Source organism: Aquarana catesbeiana, linkage group LG05 (assembly GCF_042186555.1).
Source record: "Aquarana catesbeiana isolate 2022-GZ linkage group LG05, ASM4218655v1, whole genome shotgun sequence".
Taxonomy (NCBI): Eukaryota; Metazoa; Chordata; class Amphibia; order Anura; family Ranidae; genus Aquarana; species Aquarana catesbeiana.
In genome coordinates, this window is record NC_133328.1 from 205,776,798 (window position 1) to 205,804,261 (window position 27,464).

At 38.5% G+C, this 27,464-nt stretch overlaps 1 protein-coding gene across 8 annotated transcripts in view; it reads left to right on the plus strand.

The window, feature by feature from the left end:
- The window catches only part of ELMO1 (engulfment and cell motility 1), a 546,685-nt gene that overhangs the window by 404,118 nt on the left and 115,103 nt on the right, over positions 1-27,464 (plus strand). Inside the window, exon 1 of one of the 8 annotated variants that reach the window (XM_073630508.1) lies at positions 15,197-15,687. The exons of 5 other annotated variants lie outside the window; for them this stretch is intronic. The gene's annotated coding sequence lies outside the window, so the exon portion shown is untranslated. Of the gene's footprint in view, positions 1-15,196; positions 15,688-16,737; positions 16,763-27,464 lie in introns of those variants that run through there. 2 more of the 8 variants (XM_073630507.1, XM_073630509.1) reach the window with 2 other exon arrangements.

Here is a 27,464-nt window from a genome sequence, read left to right on the forward strand (position 1 = left end):
TAATATGGGCCTTATATCTCTGCAATCCATAGAAGTTCACTTTAGATTCTTGCATAGCAGTTCATTTTAGATTATGCTTTTAAAACCTTACCTTAAAGTTCAACTCCAGCCAAAACCTTTTTTTTTATTATTGCCAATGTATTACTGTCTGTATGGGCAGAATGGGAAGCAGTGGTGGCTGGTGCTCAAAATTTTTGCGGGGGCGCAAACAAACTGAAACATTCTGAAAAATACTGAAACAAAAACATCAATTGCAGCCACTGTGCCATCAATTGCAGCCACTGTGCCTATCACATGCAGCCACTGTGCCCATCACATGCAGCCACTGTGCCCATCATATGCAGCCAACTGTGCCCAGCAAATGCAGCCACTCTGTCCATCATATGCAGCCACTCTGCCTATCATATGCAGCCAACTGTGCCCATCATATGCAGACAACTGTGCCCATCATATGCAGCCACTGTGCCCATCATATGTAGCCTCTGTGCCCATAAAATGCAGCCAACTGTGCCCATCAATTGCAGCCTTGGTGCCCATAATGTGCAGTCACTATACCCAGCAAATGCAGCTAACTGTGCCCCATCAATTTGAGCCTCTGTGCCAATAATATGCAGCCACTGTGCCCCCCTCGGCACGCCCACTGTCTGCCCCGCACTTACCCCATCATGGTGGCGGGTCAGGCGGTGAGCTGTGGAATGGTTAGCGTGGCGATTGCTCCTGTGTCCACCGTGCATGTCTTCTTCCTGTTCTGCTAGGCGGCCAATAGGATCGCCTCTGCCTTCAGCCAATCAGGTGACCAGTATTACATCCGCACCTCCTGATTGCCTGAGAGGCAGTTCTGTGTTAGCAAAGCAAGTATTCATTTGCTTTGCTAACACACCTGGGTGGACTGCGAGCGCAATGGTTTGAGCTTGCAGTTCACCTTTTTTGAAGTCTATTAGAGCCGATGTAATTCAGGCGCCCGGTGTCCAAAAAGGGGCCAGACGCCTGAATAGGGGGTGGCTACAGCACCCATGGATAGATTCATGCAATGCACATCTCTATTTAATTTTTTTTTTTTTTTTTTTTTTTTTAATGTATTTTATTTTTTTAATTCGTTCTCTTCCCAGGAGGAGGTTTGGTGTGATGGTGGTCCCTAGGTTCCCGTACCTATGGTTTATAAATTGAGAAAGATCTAAGTAATATGTATACTTATATAGTAAATGCATGAATTGTTATATCATTTATTTTCTGTATGTATTACAGAGCAATCTTCTCAGAGATGCTCTTAGCTGACTTTGGCACCTTCCACAGCAGAGTCTTCTTCTGACCATAATTGGCCTGCATCTGTAAGTGAGGCTGCTGTTCCTGGCATAAGGTCTTTTTAGAGCTCTTGCAGCTGCAAAGACCTTCCAAATATCTTCCCAATACATTTGGTATTTAAAAAATTCCTCTAGGAAAGCGAAGGGGCTTTTTCACTTTGAAAAGGAATTGATTTCTAAGTGGTTTCGGTAAACCGTAGACACTCCAGTCATCCACCTTAACAAAAATACTACCAAACAGGTTAAGAGTGTTCTTGCTTTCCATATGTTTTTGTTTTTTTTTCTATTGAACAAAATATATATGTTTCAATTCTCCCTTCAGGATCTGTTCTTTCTCTGTATCTTGGCCAAGCAAAACGTTTCTTGTTGACCACATTGGTTGGTCTGGTTTTCTCCCATTCAGGTAATGTGTTTGTGCCACCTGTTTTTGGTGGCTGGTTGGTCCTCCAGTTTTGCTGTTTCTTCAGGTAGCAGTTTTTCTTAGCAGCGATAATCTGTCTTGGTTTGGAGCACCCGGTAAATCCTCTGTGCCCTCCTCCTGGTCATAGCAATTTTCATATTTTAGTTGCTTTTTTTCATCTAGCCTCCATTTTGATGTTGATTCTTCCTAATACTCCTATAGTATGATCTCCAGATTTGTTGGATTTTATAGTGGCTATGAAGTAAAATCTTATTCTTGAAGTCCATCAATAAACATAGGTCTGGTCCCTGAGTGTTATTGGCTCTTGTACTGCTTTCTCACAAAACTGAAGCATAAAGGTTTGGGTGGAGGTTATACAGGGGCTAGCTTAAAGAAGAGTTCCAGCCTGAGGAAAAAATAAATTAAAATTCAGCCGCCACAAATACTGTAGCTGATTACTTTTAATATAAGGGCACATATCTGTCCAGGGTCCGCGATGTCTGCACCCCAAGCTGATCCGTTCATCGGCCCTGGGTGCAGGCGCCGGCATCTTCACTGCTATGCAAGCGCAAGTCACGCTGCACTTTCTGAATGGTCCCACTGTCTTCTGGGACCTGTGTGTCTCCCAGAAGGCAGCGGGGGGGAAGGAGGAGGGGCCAAAAGTTTTGTGGATCGCCGCTAAAAGATTGCAGAGATCTTACCCTTAAGTGGGAGCGGGTACCTGGTTTTGACAGGTATCCTCTCCCACTCCCCCCTGAAAGGTGCCAAATGTGGAGCTCTGCTTTAATGTTTGTTTTTTGTCTGTGTCCCAACCTCCTGCAGGCAGCAGTAAACCAAACTCTTTAAGAATTCCTGTGTCCCTCAGTGGACTTATAAAAAAGGATTTTGTATAAGTACAAAAAACGTATTGCTAAATTGCAGGCACAGAAAGTAATTCAGTCCTTTAACAATGCACAAAATAACTGCAATCCTTTGTAGAATGTATATGAGGTTATATTCAAAATGTTGCATTCAATTATTAGACATACTGTATCTAATTTTAGTGTATGACATTGATGTTATTTTTTTAATACCACATGCATATGTATGCATGTAATCAATGCACATTTATTTAATCTATCTGCATTTAATATACATATTTGAATAGTTACCAGCTGTGCCTGATATGCAGTGACAGTCCCTTGTGATGTCCTTACGTTTATTATTCACAAAGCTAGTAGTATTTTTGATTTGTGTGCTTGTAAGTTTCTTATCTTGTACTTATCTCTTCTGTTTCTCCGCACTTTAAAACAAAAGTTATTACCCTTATCCATTCTGTTTCTCAGCATTTTATATTATACATTATTATTGTATTCAGAGTTTTAGCAGTGAGGTTATTGTATTTGTTTGATTTGTATTGTGTTTTTGACTGTAAATTATGTGAATACATGGATTTTTTTTTCTGTTTCATTAATGCTTTTTTGTAAGTATAAGACAAAGAAAAACAAAGCAACAGTCTCACATTGGCAATATACATAGACCTGAATCTGAGGCTATATGCTATATGCACAAAAAGGAGTAAACCAATATGACCAACAATTCCAGAGGCAAAAGGTTATCAATGTAAAGAACATCAAACGTGTATGTGCATCAATACTTAACCAATTCAGAAACATAATCGTATCCTGTCAGAAACGCTAAAAAATGACTCAGAAACAACTACGAAGGGACAGTGTCGATAATATAGTCAGCATTGCGAAAAAAAAGGGAAGAAGAAGGTAAAGGCATCCAAGGGGAATAGAAGGGCAATTGTTGAGGTCAAGGGCAAGGGAGTTGGGTAGGGAAAGCATATGCATCCATCTTCCTACAACCTGCAGGGCTCTCAGATTTTTCATGTCTAGCATACCCTTAAATGCACCACAGCATGCGGTATATATGCATTACAGGGTGTTGTAAATAATTCTGTATGGTACCCCAATGCTTACAGTATATTTAATAAAACGCACCTTCTGTGCATTGTGTTGAACTTTGTTGGTCGTAAATAGTGCATGTATGTTTTTTCTGTGACTTAATTGTCAATAGGGGGCTACTCAAAGTAAAAAGGCTGCCTCAGCGCAACATTGTAAAATTTACAGGAAGACGTAAAAAGGGCCCTTAAAGCGGTATTAAACTAAAAAATGTAATATAATGCAGATTCCCTGTCATTAAATGTGGTGGCTGCCTTCATTTTCTATTTTAGGCTTGTTCCCCTCTATTTTCACCAGTTGATCTGCCCAGAAACACACCTCCTGCATTAGAGTGCCTACGCTATTTTTATTTTTTATTTTAGTGACATGGTCACTTTAGAGAGAAAGCATAGTTTATTTTTTGGAACTTTAATTTTAAATACATCTTTTACAGTTTTAAAAGCTTATTCTTCCATACTTGTCGCTGTATGGAAGGGAATGTATGTGCATGTTGTTTGCTTTGTTTATTTTTCATATTTTCTTACTTTTTTTCCTGCAAGTAGAGATCGTTGCTGCATGTATATAAAGACATAGAGCTACACACCCCTTCCAGTTTCACTTACAAAACTTTACTGGACAAAAGACCAGGATATTCAACCCATCCTTCTCCCATACCCCTGCTTGGGCTTAATAATATGAGCCACACCTGAGGTCAGAGTATAATATTCTTTCCCTCTTTCTTAAGGCCTGGTTCACAACTATGTAATTTTTAGTGCATTTTCAGTTTTGCAGAAACACACTACAGTCCATTTAACATGGATTCCTATGGATGTAGTACACATCTGTGCATTTTATGGAAAGGGCCAGGGACCAGCAGGTTGTGTTTTTGGTTCCATAGACTTCAATGGATCAAAAACATGTATTGCAAAATGCACCTGGAATATGCAAACTGCAACCTGCATAGGTGTGAACCAGGCCTAACTGTTGTGGTAACATACCAGCCACACAGGCAGGGTATTGTTTTCAATCAGTCCGCAGGCTTATAGACTTGCACTGTGAGAAGGAAAAGTAAACTACCGCCATTGTGTAGCACTATACAGCAGAACCTTAGATTATAATGTGCAAACAAAGCTGACCCCATGTGCATATATAATTAAAACTTATATACAGAAGAAAGGTTTATGAAACTCATCTTGATAAGATCACATTTCTCTTGTTTCTTTTACATTTATCCTAAAGGCATTGTAGACACTTTTCTACCTGATATTGTGGTTTTCCCCTCCATAGAATGTGCATTGATTATGTAGTTTCATGGTGCCATTTGTTATGCCCCGTACACACGGTCGGACTTTGTTCAGACATTCTGACAACAAAATCCTAGGATTTTTTCCGACGGATGTTGGCTGAAACTTGTCTTGCATACACACGGTCACACAAAGTTGTCGGAAAATCCGATCGTTCTAAACGCGGTGACGTAAAACACGTACGTCGGGACTATAAACGGGGCAGTGGCCAATAGCTTTCATCTCTTTATTTATTCTGAGCATGCATGGCACTTTGTCCGTCGGATTTGTGTACACACGATCGGAATTTCCGACAACGGATTTTGTTGTCAGAAAATTTTATATCCTGCTCTCAAACTTTGTGTGTCGGAAAATCCGATAGAAAATGTGTGATGGAGCCTACACACGGTCGGAATTTCGGACAACAAGGTCCTATCACACATTTTCCGTCGGAAAATCCGACCGTGTGTACGGGGCATTACTCTGTTGCCTATAGTAGCGTAAATCGTCATATTCCTGTGTCAACAGTTTCAGTTTGTGTAGAAACAGGAGGTATTCAGCATGACAATGCACAGGTCAATGCATGACCTCTGTCTGTAGTGTGTAACTGGCATTTCCTGTAAAGAAGCTACATATCCCACGATCCCAGGATCTCTCAATATAGTGCTTTGTAGGTGAGAGCTAAAAGTTATTAGATCTGACACTGACACAAACATGTAGAGCATTCACAGACACACAGAGAGCACGCCCACATTTGCCATGGGACACAGAAAGGATGCCAATGCATGCATTGGACCCTGTGTGACAAGGAACAGGAAGTAGTCTTGTCCCTTTGGCAAATAGGGACATAATGTCCATGTAGTAATACATGGGCATGAGGAATCAATCAGCCATGCCTCCACAAACTGCATCCACAACATCTAAAGCCGCGTGTGTTGAGTTATTTTGAGGGGACAGCAAATTTACACTGCTATACAAGCTGTACACTCACTACTTTACATTGTAGCAAAGTGTAATTTCTTCAGTGTTGTCACATGAAAATATATAATAAAATATTTACAAAAATGTGAGGGGTGTACTCACTTTTGTGAGATACTGTACATGTAATGCAAGCCACGTAAAGCCACGTACAAATTGAAGGCTATGCTTGCACGAGTCCACAGCGGTAGATGAAATGAAGCATAAGGCGAATGGAAAGAAGGACATAAATAATAACAGCACGGAACATTGTAACCCAAAAACATTATTACAGTACAGCAATTAGGAGCACTGAGATTAAAACAGCTGTTACTGTAGCCAAGATGTTTAATTGTTTTAGCAAGCAGTCATGAGGCAAGATTTATTCATACTAATTCCTTTTTTTTTTTTTTTTTATTGACAGATTTCACAATTTATTTTTGTTTTTTAGCATCAGCTGTGTGCACAGTGAAACAATAGGTTTATTAACTGAGGTATTTACCTCTGTTTGTGATGGAACATTTGTTTAATGGATTTTACATGTTTTCTTTTTTTAGAAATTGTCATTTTAGTTCATAGTTTATGATGAAAAAAAAAGTTCTTATTTCCATTATATCAGCTAGAGATTTGAACCATTCAAAGTCAGCATAAATTATAAGGGACATGGATAAGGTATACATACTTAAAGTGGTACTAAACAGAGAAGTATTCATTTCCATAATTCATTCACATAAATCATATATGTCATGGCACTGTATTTTGTTTTTTCTTTTTTCCTCTACGTTCCTTTTTCCTGCAGCGCTTGTGTGGTGACATGTTCGACCTTGTTCTTTGGCATCTGCAGGGAAATATCTTTGGGGGGGGGGTTATATTACTCTGCTGATGTATGCTCTCTATAGGGTAAGTCGGTGTCTGGCCAGCCCTGATTGGTGCTCTGCCAATCACATGACTAAAAAAACTGTTTCAGTATTCAACATATATTACAAATATTAAAGTGTTACTAAACCCAGGACCCTACAGTCACAATATCTGGTCTCCCATAGTACACAAAACATGGAAATGCAATTATTTTAGTTAATATAAACAGCTAAATACCTTTTCTCATCAGCAGTATAAAGCAGTCCTGTGACTTATATCAGTTACTGGTACAACTTGTAGGAGGAGTTTTCATACTGCACTGACTGTCCTATAAGGATGCAGGACCCCTGACCCTTTGTCGGGACAGTGCTGATTGGCCCTGTGCTGATCACATGTACTCGCCCAAGAAAAAAAAAAAAAAACTCTCTAGCAATACACACCAAACTGAGAATGTGCAGCCTGACTCCAAAGGCTCTGTCTTATGGTTGGCTCATGTTCTGAAGACAGTGGAAGAAGAGAATGATCTGTGTATACAGGATCAAGCAACCTTTTTACACAATGCAGAGGATTAACCACGGTGAGTATAACACGCATGCTTTACTGCATATATACAGACTGATTTTACTGTTGTGGGTTTAGTAACACTCTAAATAACTGTTTTACAGCTTCCTACAAATCTTTTTTTTGAACATCAAATGTGTATTTTTTGTGCATTAATATGGTGTAGGCGGAGTCCGAGATGATTGACACTTGCTTTCATTTTGTTCAGCTGGCATCTGCATCCAAGGCTCTTTTTTACTGTACAGGTATTAGCAATTACATTAGATATATTTATTGCTGATTCATATTAAAACTAAGCTTTTTTGGGAGTTTCCTAGCGAATGTAATAAATCAGCATACTATATTCCTCCCCCATAGTGTTTAGCAATGGAAGGACATGGAAGAGGAGGATGGAGGGGAGTGTGATTTACCACTGTGTATACTCCCTCATGTATGACTTTATAGTCACATGGGCTGCACAAATAGAAAAAAGGAGCAAATAAAGAGCATAAAAGAGGACACTAGCTGTTCTACAAAATTTTTGGCAGCAGTGGGGAAAGGAAAGGGACAGCTGAAGGCAGGATCAACCAGGTATATTTCACTGTACACAAAACAAATGCTTTAGTGGCTTTGTGAGTATGAACACTGTTATATAACATGTAATGATAGTTTTTCATGATCTAGGTTTAATTAAATTTGAAATCACTGTTAGCAGTGGAATCATACCTGTGGCTTGATTGCAACTCAGACAGTTCTCATGAACCCTAGGTATTGCTAGGAGCCCATTCTGTCATCATGCCATGAGAGGTGGCCAGAAACCCCCATACAATTAAATGGTTCCCACATGAATGCTGAAAGGTAACTTCCATGATGAATGACATTATAATTACATTTCAAATGACAGTGGTTTAAAAAGTTTTAATTTTTTGCAATGCTTTTACTTACCTTTTTTAACCTGCTGAATGAATAGCATGAGCTATCTGCTTAGTAAATTGCCCCTACCCAACAAATTCATTGCATGCAGTACACATTTTCAATTTTAATTTATCCTCTGCACTTTTTTGTACTTCTTCTTTTCAGAGCTAAAATCATAAAAACCAATCTACAGTATGTGAAACCTGTAGGATGGTTAACCTTCCTGAATTAAAAAATCTTTCATAAGCCACTTTCTTTTTCTTCACAATGCACTGCTATGGTTTTGTCCCTACAGCAGTATGAAATGATTCAGTTTATGAGAAGTATTGTGCACACTGTGCCCTTAGAAATGAGTGAGAATACTTGTACTTTTGTGCTATAAGAGCTGGTGCACATTATGACTGATTTATAGTATATGGCTTTGCTGTTAATGCCTTTGAAACTATCTTCAGAGAGGTGTTAAACATCTCACACATTATCAAATAGTTGATAACATGTCAACAAATGTGCTAAGTGTTTTTGTATCCTTGAAATTCAGATTTAGCATTGTAGTACTTACTGTAGATCTAAAAAAAAGATCTGGCACTCAAAATGCATGATGGCCCTGGCGGTATGATTATTTCGGATTTTAGGTGCTGAAAGCGGTACAATTATTTTGCATGGAAATTTGGCGTTTTATATTGTAGGTCTTTAATTCTTAACAATAACACACTTAAATCTGTCCAAACAAGAGACTAGTAGATATCCCGGGTATGACAAAGTTTGAAACACAAAAACATAAATTATAATATAATAAATAAAAATAAATAATTAAAAAAAAAAAATAATAATAATAATAAAATAAATTTCCCCACGATTCACTATCGTCCAATTCTGAAAGTGTTCTAATTTACTATCGCTGTTTTCTAGCTGGTCTAAAGCCACTTTTGACGTAAAGGGACACTTTTTGGTTGCTATGGACAATCTCCAGTTTCCAGGCAGAAAGAACAGTATAAATAATATAAAACTGCATGCAGGGCATGGGCCAAAGCACTGGGGACAAAAGGGATGTGAAATCATTTCATACAGTACTGTAATCTGTAAGATTACAGTACTGTATGTGTTATGATTTTTACAATTTTTTGAATTTGCCGCCAGGCTCCGCCCCAGTGCATCGCGACGCTCGCAGGGAACGGAGCCTGGCACGGAGAGGCTTCGGAGGAGACAGAGCCCACGGACACAGCGGGGGGACATCGCAGGATCCCGGGGACAAGGTAAGTAAAGCCACACCAGGATCCTGCGATGTAATCCCGAGTGTGGCTCGGGGTTACCGCTAATGGTCCTGAATTTTAACCCCGAGCCACACTCGGGAAAACCGCTGGGGAGGCTACCCTTCTTGTGTACCGAAGTATCCTTAATGATTGGTATACCCTGCATGCATTAACTAAATCACCTGAAAATTGACTTCCCTATCTTATCCACTCAAGTTCAAGTGGAATATGAATAGGCAGATGCCAAAAATGTCAGGGTTGGTCATTTATGAGTTTTATGGAAAGTGTTGATGTATTTCTATTTTGTTATCATTGCTGACATTGTGGGGGTTCCATTTTCATGATGAAAGTTTCAAACCTGACCAAGTGCCTTTGTTAATCAACAGGGTTTTCCCTACTCCAAACCCAATTGATCTGCTGTTTTTTAATAGTGCCAACAAGTAGCTCCCACCACGTAAAATTGTTCAACTTGCCGCCTGAAAAAAATTTCTTAGTAGATATACTGGTGTATCTTAGCCCCAGGTGAAAAATATTAGCTTTCCAAAGGCGGCTGTTTAGTGGCAAGGAAAGCTGGGCAACTGATTTAGAACTCTAGCCAAGACCTTTTCTCCAGTACAATTGCGCTAGGCAAGAACCTCTAAGTTTTTACTTCCAAGTGGTCCCAATAAATTAGCATTCCCTTCTGAACTGAAGAGACAAGAATTGCCCTCTTAGGGGCCACACAACAATAAAAACTAGGAGGACGTTCCAATCCTTCCTCACACTAACCAAACTGAAAAGGTCTTGGCTGAAGTTCTGCTTTAAACATTAGGTCCAATTATTTCTTTAAAATCTGTAAACAAGAGGAAATAAAAAAGGTGGTGAATATTGTATTAACAATTTTAACTGGAAAGAATGTTGGCATCAGATAATGCAATTGCTAGGGGCAATACATTTTAAAACCTAAAAGCAAAACCTATACAGCTTACATCAAATCATAAAGTTTAAATAAGGGCATTTAAAAATATAACAATTAAGAAACACTTTATCATTTCAGAGTTACAATGAATATAACAAAACATGTAACATATTTAAAAAGATTATATGGAGGACAAAGGTATTTGGTTGGATTATAACGGTACCTAAAACAGTAAAAACAGTAAAGAGACAAGTTAAATATAAAACTTACAAAATTGTATTCAATAACTGTTTAAAATCAAGTCAATAAACCATTATACTGGTTCTGTTGTCATAGAGAAGTGTCACATAGGTGATCAGGATGTAGTGTCTGATCCCAACATGTTTAGTTGATACTGGCTTCTTCAGGGAATTAGCAGATCACTACTAATCAACAAACTATAACAAGAACAAAAACATACATACAAACAACATGGTCAATTAGTGATAAAGTACCAATATGTAATTACATACTATATGCTAAATTTATTGTCATTTGTCATTCACTCTGTCCATTCTAACCCAAGCTTACCCATACGCCACCAATGCACACCAATTTACCATCTGCACCAAATGGGGAAGGAGGCGCTGTGTGGCCACATGAGACACATATAGATCAGGCTAATATTTTTTTTAAATTTATTCTCTGATTATTTTCCATCTTAGCTTGGTCTATATGTGTCTCCTGTTGCCTCCTTCCCCCTTTGGTGCGGATGGTAAATTGTCATTCATTGTTGGCTTATTGGGTAAGCTTGAGTTGGAATGGACAGAGTGAATGACAAATGACAATAAATTTAGCATATAGTGTGTATTTACATATTGGTACCTTATCACTAATTGACTATCTTGTATGTATGTTTTGTTCTTGTTATAGTTTGTTGACTAGTAGTGGTCCGCTAATCCAGTGAAGAAGCCAGTATCAGCGAAACATGTTGGGATCAGACACTACATCATGACACTTGTAACATTATAGGGAAAGCACTGTTAATGGTATTTCCATAGTCTGGCTAGTCTAATGGGACTACCGCATCTCTTCCATACCAGATCCTACCTGGGGGTGTCTGTAGAATGCAAAAACATGCTCATTTGGTGAGATTAATAGCATATGTTTATAGAGCAATATTTGGTCAGTAGTTATTCCATGTGATTTGAGTCCTCAGTATATTTCTGACTTCTAGAAGAAGTTACCCAGCCCATCATAATCTACAATGTTCTTTGTCTATCTCCTCCTATGCCCTCTACTATTATTAGTCTCTCCATTTGCTCTTTTCTCCAAATTTAAATTTTCCAAATTTCAGGAATCTGTGATGGTTCTATAGGTGCTGCCATTGTTGATTTGTTTTAAAGCTGCAAGTCTGTCTTCCTTATTAGTTCACCACTACCTAGTGATTTTGTGGCCCAGAATAAGCATGTGGGACTGGATTTTAGACTTCGTTGGCACCATTCGTTCCAGGTCAAATGGCTCACTAAGCAGTAAAACTAGAGCCAGTATGACAGCCTTGATGCCTGTAATGTTAAAACCAGGTCATTAATGTCAACGACAATCTTCTCATGAGGGTATATGTACAAGATAATAAACTGGCCCTTTGTTTAGAAAGTTTGGAGATCCCTGGTGTATAGTATTTCCCTTTGCTCCTCCAGTTGCTGCATAAAGGCTGTGTAGGGATGTGAGAGGAGGGGTGGAAGAGCTTGGCCAGTACATAGAGTAATTGGACACTCCTAGAAGAGGCTGGAGCTATGACATGCAAGAAGGGAGTGAGTTGAGCTGAGGAATCAACTCATCTTGGATTAGTCAAATTCAAGTTCAAAAGCACATTGCAAGTCAGTAAAATATTGTTTTAGTTAGGAAAGAGGCACTAAGTAAGGATTTAAAATACCGTATTTATCGGCGTATAACACGCACCCCAAGTTTAGGAGAGAATTTTAAGGAAAAAAACATTTAGGAGGGAAGTTTAAGGAAAAAAAACTTACATTAAAATGCCCATCAATGCAGCCTCATCAGTGTTCATCTGCAGCCTTGTTAGTGTCATTGCAGCCTTTTCAGTGTCAGCTTTGCCCCAGTGCAGTTTTGCCCCAGTGCAGCCTTGTCAGTGCAGCTTTGCCCCAGTGGTCAGTGCAGCCTTGCCCCCAGTGTCCATGCTTGCCCCCAGTGTCCATGCTTGCCCCCTGTGTCCATGATCGCCGCCAACATACACATAGCTGCATTTAGTTTTAAATATGGCGCTGCGGAGTTCGGAGAGACTCGGCGGAGCTGAACGAGCGCCGCCGAAATCACAGTGAGCCGAGATACACATAGCCGAGTGTATTCGGCTCTTTCCGGCACCGCTCACAGTCCCGCCCAGTCCCGCCCTATGATGGACATAACACAGGTCCAATGGCGGGACTGGGCGTGACTGTGAGTGGCGCCGGAAAGAAGCCGAATACACTCGACTATGTGTATCTCGGCTCACTGTGATTTCGGTGGCGCTCGTTCAGCCGCCGAGTCCCTCCGAACTCCGCGGCGCCATATTTAAAACTACTCGCTATGTGAATGTCGCCGCCGATAGTTCACAATTAGCGGGGATCGGCGTATAACACGCACCCACGATTTTCCCCTGATTTTAAGGGGGAAAAAGTGCCTGTTATACGCCGATAAATACGGTACTTGTTTTTTTTTTTTTTTTTTCGGTTTTTTATACCTGCAGTTGTCTAAATTAATGACAGGCTCTCTTTAATGCATCAATAGCAGCTCCCACCTTTCTGTTCTCACGAGTTTATTTTAAGATGTTCATAGACATTATATAATGAACACAATGGCATAATGTAAGTCTAGTGAGAAAGTCACCAACTTGTGAATAAACATGTAATGACTGGCTTGCCTAAATATAAATGTTTATCCCTGTGGAGAAAAGAGCAAAGTACACCTAAGACACCGTCCGCACTAACTTACCTTAGTGAAAAAGAATAGTTGTTGGCCACAATTGTCCAGTACAACTGTACAATATTTCTCAGAATTTCTCTTGATTTTGTAGGGTTTGAAGGTAGCCATGGACAATGAGATCTTAATCCAATCTTGCGAATATTATCATGTATGCAGACAGCCTTTGTTTCGTGTAATCTTGTTAATGTTTTAATGGGTACCTCTTTGGAAATAGAGTTAAAGCAGTATAAAACCCAAAAACAAGCTTATATTATATTGAAGCTTACCAATACTTAAATGTGATGACTATATTAGTTTCCTTTTTTGGCTTTCTTTCTTGTATTTTCATCCAGTGATCCAGCCAGTAAATCTGTTCTTTTTCACAAGCTCAAGCTGTCCAGCAGAATTTATCAAATTACATGGATGAGAAAAAAACACTTTACACTGGCAGAGTTGTTTTTAAATGATGTTTTATAAAACCTTTACAGTATTTCAAAAGGAGAAAAAAAAGTTTGCTGTAGGTGATTATAAAGTGTGAGCTTCAATTCGTTGGTGCATCTAAATCTGGTAATACATTTAACACTACCTCCACCCCCCCACCCCCCAGCCAGATTAGGAAAAAACTGCTGTCTGTTGTGATCCTGTGTTCATTCATCCAGAGTAGTTTCTCACTAATACAGGAGGTGAAAACAGGGGGTAAAGCCAAATAAAAGAAAACAAATGCAGCCACCACATCTGATGATTTGATGATTGGTAAGCTACAATTTTGATGCATTTTTGGTTTTGGGTTTAATACTGCTTGAAGGACTGGCAGGTTGATGGAGATTGTACAAATGGATGTTGAGGTGATGATGGGAAGAAGGGAACAATGTGGACTGTTAATGGTTGAGGCTACCAAGTAGTATTTTCCACCCACCCTAATGTAAGCAAAATTCTTTGAAATAGATGTGGCTACTATAACATGCAAAATAATCTAGGGTAGAATAATACTAAACAATTGACATGGAAAAAATGCTATTTTCGGAATCACTACTAGGCACAAAGGGTTATGTGTTAGGGCTTTTATTTTTTCCTTGCTCTGCTGTTCATTTTGTTTTCAGCATGTTGCATTCCTGTGGATTTTTTCCAGTATTTAAAACTAAAAGCAGGGCATGCTATTCATTGTTCTAGTGTTTTGTTGATGTTTTTTTCTTTTTGTCATTTTTGTTCTGTATAGATAAATGGGTAATTCAATATTGTAAAAGGGAAGACACTGCAGAAGATTGGATTATAACCATAGTAAAAATAAAATGAAAAAAAAAAAAACATTAAAAACAAATGTATATTGAGAACGAAGCACCTTTTTTTTTTTTTTTTTTTTTTTTTTTTTTTTTGCAATGAAAGAAAAACATGATTGGTGCTGTTGATGCTAGATGATAACAGTAGATAAGGATTGTGTAGGCACAGTACAGTATATTGAAAATGTTAACTTTGGTTATTAATTTGCAAATTTTTTTTTTTTCAGTTTTCACTTTTTTCATTTTCAATTTTACATAAACCTGTTCCAAGAAAATATTTTCATACAATTGTATTATAATGATTATGAATTGAGTGATATTTTTTATTTTAATATTTTGGGTTATGTGACCACTTTGCATTGATATGTGACTATTCCTATAGCACAGTAGGTGGCTTTCAGTATTGGGACACCCAGGTTGTGTCAGAAGTGTTCTGCTTGATTCAGAGGCTGCTAGACGTTGGAAAAAAAAAGCGAGTTGCCACATCAAATTTAAGTAATGAGGGAGGGGAAAGATGAGATTGTAGTTGCAGATGTTCTATACAAATCTAGCTCACTACATCCTGTCTGTTTCCATGGTGACAGAATAAGTAATTATTGAGCCCAGACGCTCCCTTTTCTTCCCCTCTCCCCAACAAGGTGAAAGCTGGGAATGAATTTGAACTCTCTCTTTCTAAGCTGATGTATGTCATCCAGGGTGGGAGGAAGAGCAGGACGGCAAAGACACAAAATGTAATTTTAGTTCAGTATGAACCTGGAAGAGAACTGTGTTTTTTTATTATACGGAGGAAAACGTCTCTGAGGATTCTAAACAAATAGGCAGGAATTTCCCTGGAATGGAAGTTGGCTGTGATTGGCCCATGTAAGCGTGCCTCTGCCTATCAGATCACAGCTGGTCTAGCAGCACAAACATAAGCACAGCTACACGCTTATCTTTTTTGTACTGGAACTGTACAGTGGGCATAGGTATACATAAAGTGGAAGCCTCCTATGATACAAACTTCCTTTACACCGTTTTCATCAAAGTGGTTTTTATCGAGGTTGCGGCACTTCTGATGGGAATAAATTATTATTAGAAGGACGAATCCTGTAGCACAGCACAATGGATCAGTGGGACATGTGTAAGTAGAACACAACTGACTGCTAGGTAAACAGATATTTCTATTTCCAAAAACCATGATTGAAGCAAAATGTATTGTTTCGCTTTTGTTTGTATAAACTAAGATTGTACATTCCTATTACATAGTAATTTGTGTGACTTTTATATCAGTTTGTTCTGTAATAGCAACATATATTTTTTCCAAGCTACGACTTTACAATTTGTGAATGAAAAGGTTCAGGGTAACTTTTATATGACTTCTGAGTTATGCTTGTGTGACTTTTGAGTTCTGTATTTTTACATGATTATCTGTGTATATCAAAATCCAGTGCTACACGCAAGACAATTTCGAAACAGCAGTATTATAGAGCAACCAATAGGCATTTATCCTTTATTCTGACTTGCTAAAAGGTGACATTTGATTCATTACTCTGGGTTATTTCACTTACGCTACCTTCCTAAATAAACCCTGCAGTCAATGAAATCTCATTCAAATGCTGCAGAAACCATTAATTACTAAGTATAAGCAATGTTTTACATTGATATGATATCAGTAGCACTTTTTTCAAAGCGAAGAGCGTTTTTCAATGTCAGACTTGTCAGTTGCTATTTTGATTCTGTAAGCTGCATTTGCATATAATGTGAGTCAAGTAACTAAGAAAAATAAAGCCTCATCAGTGGGCATGTCACATTGTATTTAGAGTTACCTTGCTTATACCTCCGGTGCTTCGTTACACTGGAAGCAGCTATGCAAAGCAGACACTTCTTTGTCTTGTCAGTAAAGCAGAGTCAGTGCATTGTTATTGGATCATTTCAGGCTGATGTTCCTTTATCTTCCTCCTTTCCCTCTGCTGGATTTGTTAACCCCTGATGACAGGCAGCTCAGTCCACAACAAGCCTTTCGTGTCTTCTTAGTGTTAACTGAAATCTGGCTAGTGGGATACGTGATGCACGTTGAACAAATGCTACTGTGCCTTAGAAGTGCATTCTCCTGGAAGCAATTATGAATAATATTCAACTGTATTTTTGTGTAATGGCACCTAATGATGGCTTAATTATAGCTATCCAAAAGTGAGATAGCAGGTGAGCAGCGGTTTGCATGATGGGAGTTCTGTTCAGATGAGTAAGTAGATTATTACTTTGTGGCTTTTCTCGTTGTTTTGAAGCATCCTTCAGTTTTTGATGAGAGCCCTCTCAGATCTCTAGGGTATTGCATGTGTGTTGATGTTGCTTTCTTTGTATTTTACTCTTTGAGGCTCCTAGCTAGTAAAACACATCTAAGTGTGTGACATAATTTAGAGCCCCACGGAGCAGTATAAAAATACCTAGTATAACCTTGAACGGTACAAAAGGAATCACATTTTATTCATAAAAGGCATGCATATTCATGTTGCAAGTTAAATTATATACAGTAAATGTGTAATTACATTCAAATGTATACGAGTTAAAGGGTTCAGGGACTTTAAAGATACAATTTATTTAAGATAAGTCCTAGATGATATAGGTAGGTATTTTTCTATACCCTGCCAAGTGCCAACTTCCTGTCAAGTAACACCATAGAAAAATACTACCAACTGGCAAGCCTCCATTAACCAAAATGGCTGTAAACAGCACATTACACAGTAAAGATAAATACAGCGGTACATCTAAATTACACTGAAGTTTTGGATATTTACACATATTCGTAGCTTGTGTGTATCAGCTAAAATTTACTTTGGGTTTACTAGTGCTTTAATGGGATCTTCTGCTATATCTGTAAATGTATCCAATCCCCTCTTGAACCTCCTATAAACAAATAGTATAAATGGGTCATTATAAGATGCAGCTTATCATGTTAAGACTGACTGTAACTGATCACCCACCATACTCTCCCAGTATTTACATATTTCCGCTATGTTGATGATCAGTCAGTGCAAGCCCAACTTTTTGTTAAAGAAAATAACTAAATGGGGGAAACCGCTGATGGATCATATTGTCATCTGTTACACGTCAAGCAATGAGTAATGCCGCGTACACATGATCGCACATTCCAACAACAAAATCCATGTTTTTTTTTTCCGACGGATGTTGGCTCAAACTTGTCTTGCATACACACGGTCACACAAATGTTCTCGGAAATTCCGAACGTCAAGAACACGGTGACGTACAACACGTACGACGAGGCAAGAAAAATGAAGTTCAATAGCCAGTGTGGCTCTTCTGCTTGATTCAGAGCATTTGTGGAATTTTGTGCGTCGGAATTGTGCACACGCGATCGGAATGTCTGACAACGGATTTTGTTGTCGGAAAATTTGAGATCCAGATCTCAAATTTTGTCTGTCGGAAATTCCGACGGAAAATGTCCGATGGAACCTACACACGATCGGAATTTCTGACAACAAACTCCCATCGAACATTTGTTGTTGGAAATTTCGACCGTATGTATGCGGCATTATAGTTACATAGTGGATAAGGCTGAAAAAAGACACAATTCAATAAGTTCAACCTCTTTGTGCGGGAGTGGGAGTTGTATGCATTTTAACATTTTGTTCTTCTAGATCAGGGGTCTCCTAACTTTCTAAAGAAAGGGCCAGTTTACTGTCCTTCAGACTTTAGGGACTTTAGGGGGGCTCTACTGTGCTCAGTGGGAATAAACAATGCCAAATCTTTGGTATTAGGGGGGGAGAAATAGTTGGTGTCAGTGGGAGAAATAGTGTCCATTTTTTGTTGTCAGTGGAAGAAATTATGCCCCATCGTTGCTGTCGGTGGAAGAAATTGTGCCCCATTGTTGGTGTCAGTGGCAGGAATAATGCCTCAAGGGCCAGATAAAGGCAAACAAAGGGCTACATCTGGCCCCGGGGCTGCAGTTTGGAGACCACTGTACTAGATGAAGAGCCACTGCAAGACTACTTATAACAACAAATGGATTCTTGGTGTGTAATTTATCTTCTATCTCTTTCCAGTTCAATATTTTACAACATATACATAACAAGAGACTTATTTCAAAAAGTCAGCTCACCAGGAAAAGGGTACTAAAGTAAAAAAACATTTTTTCAGTTAAGCCCAATGAGATGTGAACATTTTCTTTGCATTAAATCTTGTGAATTGAGCCTATGGTGTTTGTTCTCCACAAGTCCAGAGTTTAATGTATTGGCTGTTCTGTGTCACCTTCTTATGAATTCATAACATCAAAATGTTTTGGGCTGTTGAATCCAACGGGTTGGCACTCTCATTAGAGGTTTTTCTTGTGGGTTTCAACTCTGGGTCCCCCAGTCAGGGGTACCCTGTTTTCTTGAGAGTGGCCTCGCCAGAACTGCTCTGCTTCACAAAACTTTACTAACCTTCTACAATCATGAGATATTGAGAATATAAATCCAGTGCCTCTAATATACATGTTTGATAGTGTTCTCGTATTTTGTGTTGTTTGAAATCCATATGGCATAATCTGTAATTCAGTAGCAAAGCTTTTGAATCAGTTGTACTTTGTTAGTTAGCAGCTCCCACATATCATTGTCATTCTGGTTTGAATGAACCACAGTTGTATATTATATTCCACACTCTTCTTCCATGTAAACAAGAGCATTGTATGTTTGCAACAGTATTTAATTGTTGCTTTTCATTCTAAACAAGCAGTCTTGATATAAGATCTGATGCTGTCTTCACTGTGCACTTAAGGCCCTTAAAATCTTACTTTGGAAGCCTGATTAAAAAATAAATTGCTTTTGAAATCACACTGAGATCTCATTGATCCCACTCTTCTTATCATATGGCTTACTGTTCTGCGATATGGTTAATGTCACCCTAATGTGACTGCACAATTTGAAAGGAACTCCATGTACATCCAGCTGTTAGAACATAATGTACAGCATTACACATCCCAAACTTTGTTAAATATTCTTTAAGGTCCATCAATTTGAGCTGGTAACTGTTTTTTTAACTGCTTATACCCATTGTTTGACAATATTTATCAAGGGTGCCTATTCACTACCCAATCCTTGCATGCTGACTTTAAGCATTACTTGTGACAGTTGTGGTTACCTAGGGACTTATAATAAATACAATCATTAGACATGCTTGTTGCCAGTTTTTCCAACCTGATGAAAACCAGAGCAGTCACTGATCATTCCCATATCTTTAGAAAACTGCATGCGCAGTTTGTCTGTCAGACAGGTCACAAAAGGGATCAGACAGAACGATAATGCAATACACATCTGCCTAGCTATGGCCAACCTAAGTCTTCAGCATAGTTTCAAAGTTACAAATATAAACAACAACAGCATTCAAGGATGAATTTTGGAAAGGGTGTTGCCTTATGTGGAACCATTTCCTAGCCATAGCTTACTTCCTTTTAGTGGTTAAATTAAGTCTAATCAAAGTCTGATGAAAGGATTATATTGTGTTTTTGTGCATTCAAATTCAAAAAAGTGTATTTTTTACAAAACAATTGCAAAAACTGCTGTGCAAATGCTGTGCAAATGCTGTGCAAATACCGTGTGACATACAAAAATTTCAACACCCACCAACTTATTCCCTAGGGATTCTGCTTTAAAAAAAATATATAATGTTTGGGGGTTATAAGTAATTTTCTAGCCAAAAAACAGATTTTTACATGTAAACATAAGTGTCAGAAAAAGGCCTGTGCATGCTCTGCAATGCGTAGCTATGACCACACACCATTCTGCTCACTCAGACTGACATCACTTCCGCTCTCATGCTGGCAGGGCACTCGAAGTTGGTTCCAGAGCGCTTATGGCTTTCTGCTTCCTGGTTGGCTGCTCCAGCTTCGCACTGCGACACAGTGACAGTAGTCCATCACACAGTGGGATCCTGGAACTGGGATGACAGTGGTGTTATCACATTTATGAGCGAATCAAGCTTTTTTCCATGTGAATTGCCAATTTGTGTGTCTAATAAAGGATGCTTCCCCTCTTTCTGCTCCTAACTTAAAGTTCATATTGTAAAAGTGTAGGTTGTACATGCTGAGCTCAGGATTTTTACTAGTCAGATAAATTATCTTACCCAATGGGGCCACCAATGGCCTAAAGTGATATTAAAGGCTTTCTTTTTTTTTTTTTTTTTTTCAATAACAAACATGTCATACTCACCTGCTCTATGCAGTCCCGATCCTCCTCCTTCTCAGTTCCCTCACTGGTGCTCTTGGCCCCTCCCTTCTGCCGAGTGCCCCCAGAGCAAGCAGCTTGCAATGGGGCAACCAAGCAGGCTTGTTCCTAAGCTGTGGCTCTGCATTTCCATTCAAACATAGCCGTGGCTCGGCCCTGCCCCTTCTCTCTCCTCATTGGCTCGGCCCTGCCCCTTCTCTCTCCTCATTGGCTCACTGGCTGTGAGTGGCAGCAGTGGGAGCTGTCGCAACCAATGAGGAGAGTCCCCGATGTGCACGAGAGCTGAGGCTCTCGTGCATATCGCTGGAATAAGATCAGGAATTAGGGGGAGCTGGGCTGTCCAGAGGTTTTTTACCTTCATACATAGAATGCATTAAGGTAGAAAACCTTGAGCCTTTAGAACCACTTTAATTACAAGTGATGATCCTGATTTTGAGCACTGTGTGATTACTGGGCCATTTCTGAATGAGGGAAGTGCTCCTTGTTTCATAGTGAGATTTTCCCACCTGTTGCTGCTATAGAGCAGAAAAAAAGATTGGGATAAAGAGTTAAGTTTTTCCAAGTGTTATGGCAAGTCCTGATGCTGCAACTAGTCATTTCCTTTCAGTCTTTCTTTCCTGGTGAGATATCCATCTTTGACCAGGGTGCTTGTAATGACACAGATTGCCAGAGTAACTAAATGGGTTCCACAGCACCTTCCACAATTGCTTTGAAACAGATTGTTTGGTCAACTAAATTATAATGTAGGCAGGAAATACATTTGGGCATGTTTAAGCATTTGCCTGTGAATTATCAGTAATTTTTTTTCTTAATTTTGTCACAATTCATTGTTCATATGATATAGACTTAAATAAAATGTCATAATGGTAAAGGATTGCTTCAGATTTGAGGTTAGGAATTAGGCTGAAATTGTTAACTGAGTGGCTGCTAGCCAGGCAACTAGCATGTTTCTAAAGGGGTTAGTAAAGGTATCTTCCATGTCGCTTTCCTAACACATTTTCTTTTAAATCCAAAGTCCTGACAAACCACAAAATACTCATACTTCATATGGGGAGAGGGGTTCTGTATTTGTATTTGTCCATCTAATTCTGAGATTTACACAGCTTTGTTACGCAGCTCAGGGGTCAGCTTGAGGTTAGGCTGAGCTTGCATTTAGGTTAATTGGTGTTTTTTGGGGTTAGATTAAATATTAGGTTAGGGTTAACGGTTAGGTTGCGGTTATAGGTAATTTGTATATTTAGTACTAGATTTTCAGATGTGATAGATCAGAAATGAGAGTAAAGTAAACTCGTTTTTGAGTGCGATAGATTAGGTTTTAATGCCATGAATTAGGTTTCATTAAAACTATTGGGACCAAAATTGGCATGCCACATTTATTTATTACATGAAAATATATGTGTAGACCATATTAAAATATATTTTTTTAATTAATTTTAACATTCACAGATCACTTATAGCATGGTATGCTTTCTATTGTTATGTAATTTAAACTTTGGGGAAACATGTACTTGTGTATTCGATTTCTTCTTTTTCTGTATTTTTGTTATACAGCCTATCCCAAAGTCGAAAACTTGAATATTAAGCATGAAAGTCAAATAATCCTGTTTTGTATTATAGCTCCCTAACATAGCACAAGATGTTACTTTATACTGCTTGTATGGTTTAGCTAATACTAGCTAATGGGCTAGAATTTTGGAAACTCAATAAATATTGACCAAGTAGATGTTAGTGTTTTTTTCCTAACCCACACTGAATACATGACAATAGTAATAGTGTTTGATATAAAGATCTTCATAATCTTCACTTGTAGTATTTCTAAAATGATGTTTTTTAGCCACTTGTAGCTAAAAAAAAATATTTTAGATTAGAGTATTCAAACTAATGAAAGTTTATTTCAGAATGGTTGTCATGGGCTACCATTTGTACCAAGTTATAGAGAGATCTGCTGTTCCTAGTAACTAGAAACAGCGATCTTTCTCCTCCTCCAGTCAGCCCAGCCCCCATACAGTTAGAAACACTCCCAGGGAACACACTTAACCCCTTGATCGCCCCGATTTGTCCGCCGCAATGTCACTGTCCCACTAAAAATTGCATTACCAGTAAAAATAAATAATAATAATAAAAATGCCATAAATATATTCCCTATTTTGTAGACGCTATAACTTTTGCGCAAACCAATCAATATATGCTTATTGCGATTTTTTTTTTTTTTTTTTTACCAAAAATATGTAGAAGAATACATATTGGCCTAAACTGATGAAGAAATTTTGTTTTTTCTTGTATTTTGTTTTTTTGCAATATTTATTGTAGCCCAAAGTAAATATCTTCCAGTCTGTAAGTGGTTAAAAAAAAACAACCTGTAAACAATAAAGAAAACACCAACACACTTTTACTAGTCCTTTATTTAAGAAAAAATAAACTGTCCCACAACATACAGTAAATCCATTGTCAATCACATCATCCAGCAATGCAAATCCTCATCAATCACGATAAATGATGCTTGCTCAAAGAAAAAAACACACCAACTGCCAAAGCAAATCACTCCTGTATTTACTCCTTGCCGATTGGCCAGATTTGGTCAGTGATTTCAGCCACCATCCCCACCCCTTTGCTTACATTTACCTGTCAGTTAAGGATGCATCACTGGTGACTATTAGCTGGTCGCCACTGGCTCCTGAAACAAGCAGCTTGAGTGGGAAGCAGTCATATTTAGCAGCAATAGTGCTGCCTAATGTATCACTTCCTGCCGCAGCCAGAGGTTCAGCTCAGGAGATAGACACCCCATTTAGTTTGCCTATTTGCCCAACAGACAGATTTGATACTGAATTCTATTTCAGTCCAAATCTGAAATTTATCCTTAATTTTTACCTGCTCAACAGCTTGAAATGACTGATAATGTAAATTAGATGACACGCTGTCTTCTTGATGATCACACTCTGATTATCACGATTATCTCGATTTCTGTGACGGCATAGAATATGTTGCTTATTGATTTGCAAATATTATAAAAAAAAAAAAAAAACTTTTTTCTATACCTAAAGTTAGCAGTTTAGAACAAGCTATTCAGATGGGGTTAATAAAGTATTGTAGTGTAAACTCCTATAAGAAAAGTGGTCTTCTACTTCTTGTTGGTTGGAAACAATTATTCTCTTCATTCAATAGCCTCCAGGAGTGTTTTCTCTGCAGGATTCTATTTAGTGTTCTATAAAAGTGCACCAGTGGCGTATGTTCATTGATAGAGGTGTGAACATAAATGGGATAAAAGAAGTAATTAGGAGTCATAATTGTCCTAAGCTGCGACAGGGATGGTGGATTTTCACAATAACAACAGCTGTTTGAATTAAGACAGAAGCAAACACATCCATGTGAAGAGGACATGATAGTGGTTGTGGATGATAATCAATAATTGGGGTCATTATATATAGCGTGTTTACAGAGGTAAACCATTGGGATTCCCTGGAGTGATTTTGCGTAATAAATGGCCGCTTGCTGTTGTCTGGGGAGAAGTGGCTAGTATTCTAGCAATATATTACATTGTAGTATTAGCCTGTATTAACTTAATGTTCAGTGGAAAATAATATAACCTTTAAAGAGAAATGCTTTATTATAGCTGTGTAATAGCATTTAAAAAAAAATGGTTACTGTGAAAAAAACTTGAACTACTTTAAAAAGAAAAAGTGGCTTATCTACAGTTATTTGGCACTGGGCACAAAGCATATAAGATAGTCAAAATATATATATTATATATATTATATTTGATTTGAAAATATAAAAGCTTTCTCACAGTGAAAATCAGATAGCATCTCTTTATTCTGGCTCACCTGCACACGCTCTCTGTAAATTAACATTAATGGCAGCCAACTAGGCAGAAAAAGAAATAGGAATGTGCCATTGACAGTGCTCAGGAAACAAATGAATCAAGAATGACTGGGGACAATAGATTTGCTGATTTGTGTAGTTAATGGAAAGAGCCAGATGCTGTTCTGGGCTCATACAGTCGCACACATTCTGGACTGGTAGAGCAGCAGACAACACTGGCAGAATGGAAATAAAGCAGCAAGGAACCTCCTGGAATCAGCAAGACCTATTGATTAACGATAATCTCTGTTTCTGTTGTGTGTTCTAAATGCAGCTAACCTAAAAAACCTTCTATGAGAAATGGAAACCAGTATACCGTTTTTAGATCTTGGTTGATAACCTTATGAGAATGGAAACACACAAATATTACATGCTTTGTTTTTGTGGGAAGCCCTGCATTTGGACCATACAGGTTTTTACATTTTTCATGAAAGCTTTCTATATGCAAAATTTTAAATGGTTTTTATGATGAAATATTTCTGCTTTGTTCAGTTTTGATATCTGTTGAATGTTTCAGTGTCTCTAAAACTGAATAATACGAGTATTGAAATGAAATGCAGTTTCTTGCCTCAATTACAGAAAGTTGATATTTAATTTTGGTGGACTACACTGTTCTTTGAAACATCTCCAGGCCACTAGCCCCCATTAGTGATGGACTCATTTGTGAAATATGCAAAACTGCATTTTTACCTGTTCCTGTTGGATTGTCCATAGACATGTGGAGAACTAGCACTACAGCTGAGTGTCTTGTGTAGGGATTGAGGAGCTGTGATCTGGGAATGTTATGGCAGAACCTCCACACCAGCATCAAGGTGGCCCTAAACAAACCAGTACACACTCCACTGAGCTTGCTGACAGAAGACAAAATTACCCCTTCTGTGTGATATTGTTTCCTTTTTCAGGAAGTGTTTGCATAGTATTAATGTTAAATAACATAATCTGCATAGTATTCAATCCGTGACTAACTCTTCATTTCCTATTTTGTGCCATGTTGGTACATTGGTGCTAAACTTTTATTTTGAACCCAGCTTTGGATTTCATCGTTCATCGCTAATCAAAATCTCAGTTTGTTAGAAGTTATTGATTTTGAAGGGTGGTTTCTAAAGTAGTCTATTGCAAGTAGGACAGTTTAGGGACCCTACTAAGTTTTTCATCACAGGAAATGCTCTGTTCCGATAACAAATTTCTATCATGGGAAGGTCTGTTGTGCTTTCTATGTGGTGCTTCTTTGTTTTTGTATAAGGGTATACAGCTAATAGTACGCACATCCACAAGACCAATGTTCCAGAATATATGTGGTCTGTATGGACTGAGAAAGAGCAGGAGCTTATTCAGTCAGAACTACCCACTTTTGCATTTTAAACCTCTAGGTTAGGATGCCCTGCACCAAAAGCAGTTCCTTATTTTATTACTCATTTTCTATTGCAGTTGTCCTTGAAACAGAGTGGCTACGTGGTTAGCATTTCCACCTGACAGCACTAGGGTCATTGGTTTAAATCTCAACCACGGCACTACCTGCCTGGAGTTTGCATGTTCTCCCTGTGTCTGTGTGGGTTTCCTCCAGTCACTCCAGTTTCCTCCCACACTGCACAGACATGCTGGTAGGTTAATTGGCACCTGTCTAAATTGGCCCTAGTATGTGTATGTATAAATGTGAGTTAGGGACCTTAGATTGTAAGCTCCTTGAGGGCAGGGACTCATATGAATGTACAATATATATCTAAAGTGCTGCATAAATTTGCAGCGCTATATAAGTATTTGTAATAAATAAATAAGACCCTCATTGATTATATTTTTTTTAATTATTTTTCAATAAAAGGCATGGGTTGACAATTACAATTTCAGTATTAGAACATCTCAGGTGCAACTGAGTAAAACGGTTGGAGATTAGCATGTACAACTGTTACATTAGTATTACAAGATCGATGACTTCTGTTAGTAAATACATGGCATAATGCGAGAGAGACCAATAACTACAAAGAAGATGCTTACAACCAAATCTCCATACTAGACCTCCATGGCCTATCAGAGTTCATAGCCTAGTGCCTTCCAACAATTATTTTTTATGCTTAAGGGAAAAAATGGGGAGAGGGCCAAAGACAGAAAACACCCTAGCAGGGTGTATGATAGAGACCCAGCAGTAGTGTTCTAGCTTGGGGCTGGTTACTAAGAGCCGGTACTACCTGGAGGTTCCCCCCCAGCAGAGGGATGTAGGAATTCCTAATATGGGGAAGAACAGGAGAAACATAGATTACGTTTTATCTGTTTGAAATAATGGACTATACGACCCTCTTATCACTGATATTAGGAAAAAGATGAACTGATGCAGTGCTTATCCTACACACACCCTTCTCTGGACTAATTTCTATATTTGTCTGGCTGTCTTAAGAGAAATCTACCTTTTTTGTAGGAATAAATGTTTTCAAAAACCCTGTAATTTCAAACTGTGAAAAAAAAACAGAGAACAGAAATTTTCCACATAGAGATTATTAGTGCTGCATCAGTTTACTAAGTAGTGGAAATCCACACTGGGGAGGATTATACAGACCCCTTGTTCACAAATATTCACAATTGACAGGGCAACTAATTGGCCGTAAGGTTCTGTTCACACCACAATACAATGTGGTGTTTTTGTACCGTTTTGGCATGCTGTGTTAAGCAGTCCATTCAAAAGGAATTCAATGCAACTCAGTGCATGAAAAAGTAGTTCCCTTTACATTTTAACACAGTGCAATGCAAGGCACGGGACATGGAGTATTGTGCTGCAGTGTGTTGTAGCGCATGTGATTTGTGAAGGTGCACTTGGGAGCCATTCACAAGAAATGTGCACCAAGGCACATTACATTTGTTGCCGCAACAGCCTGGTGT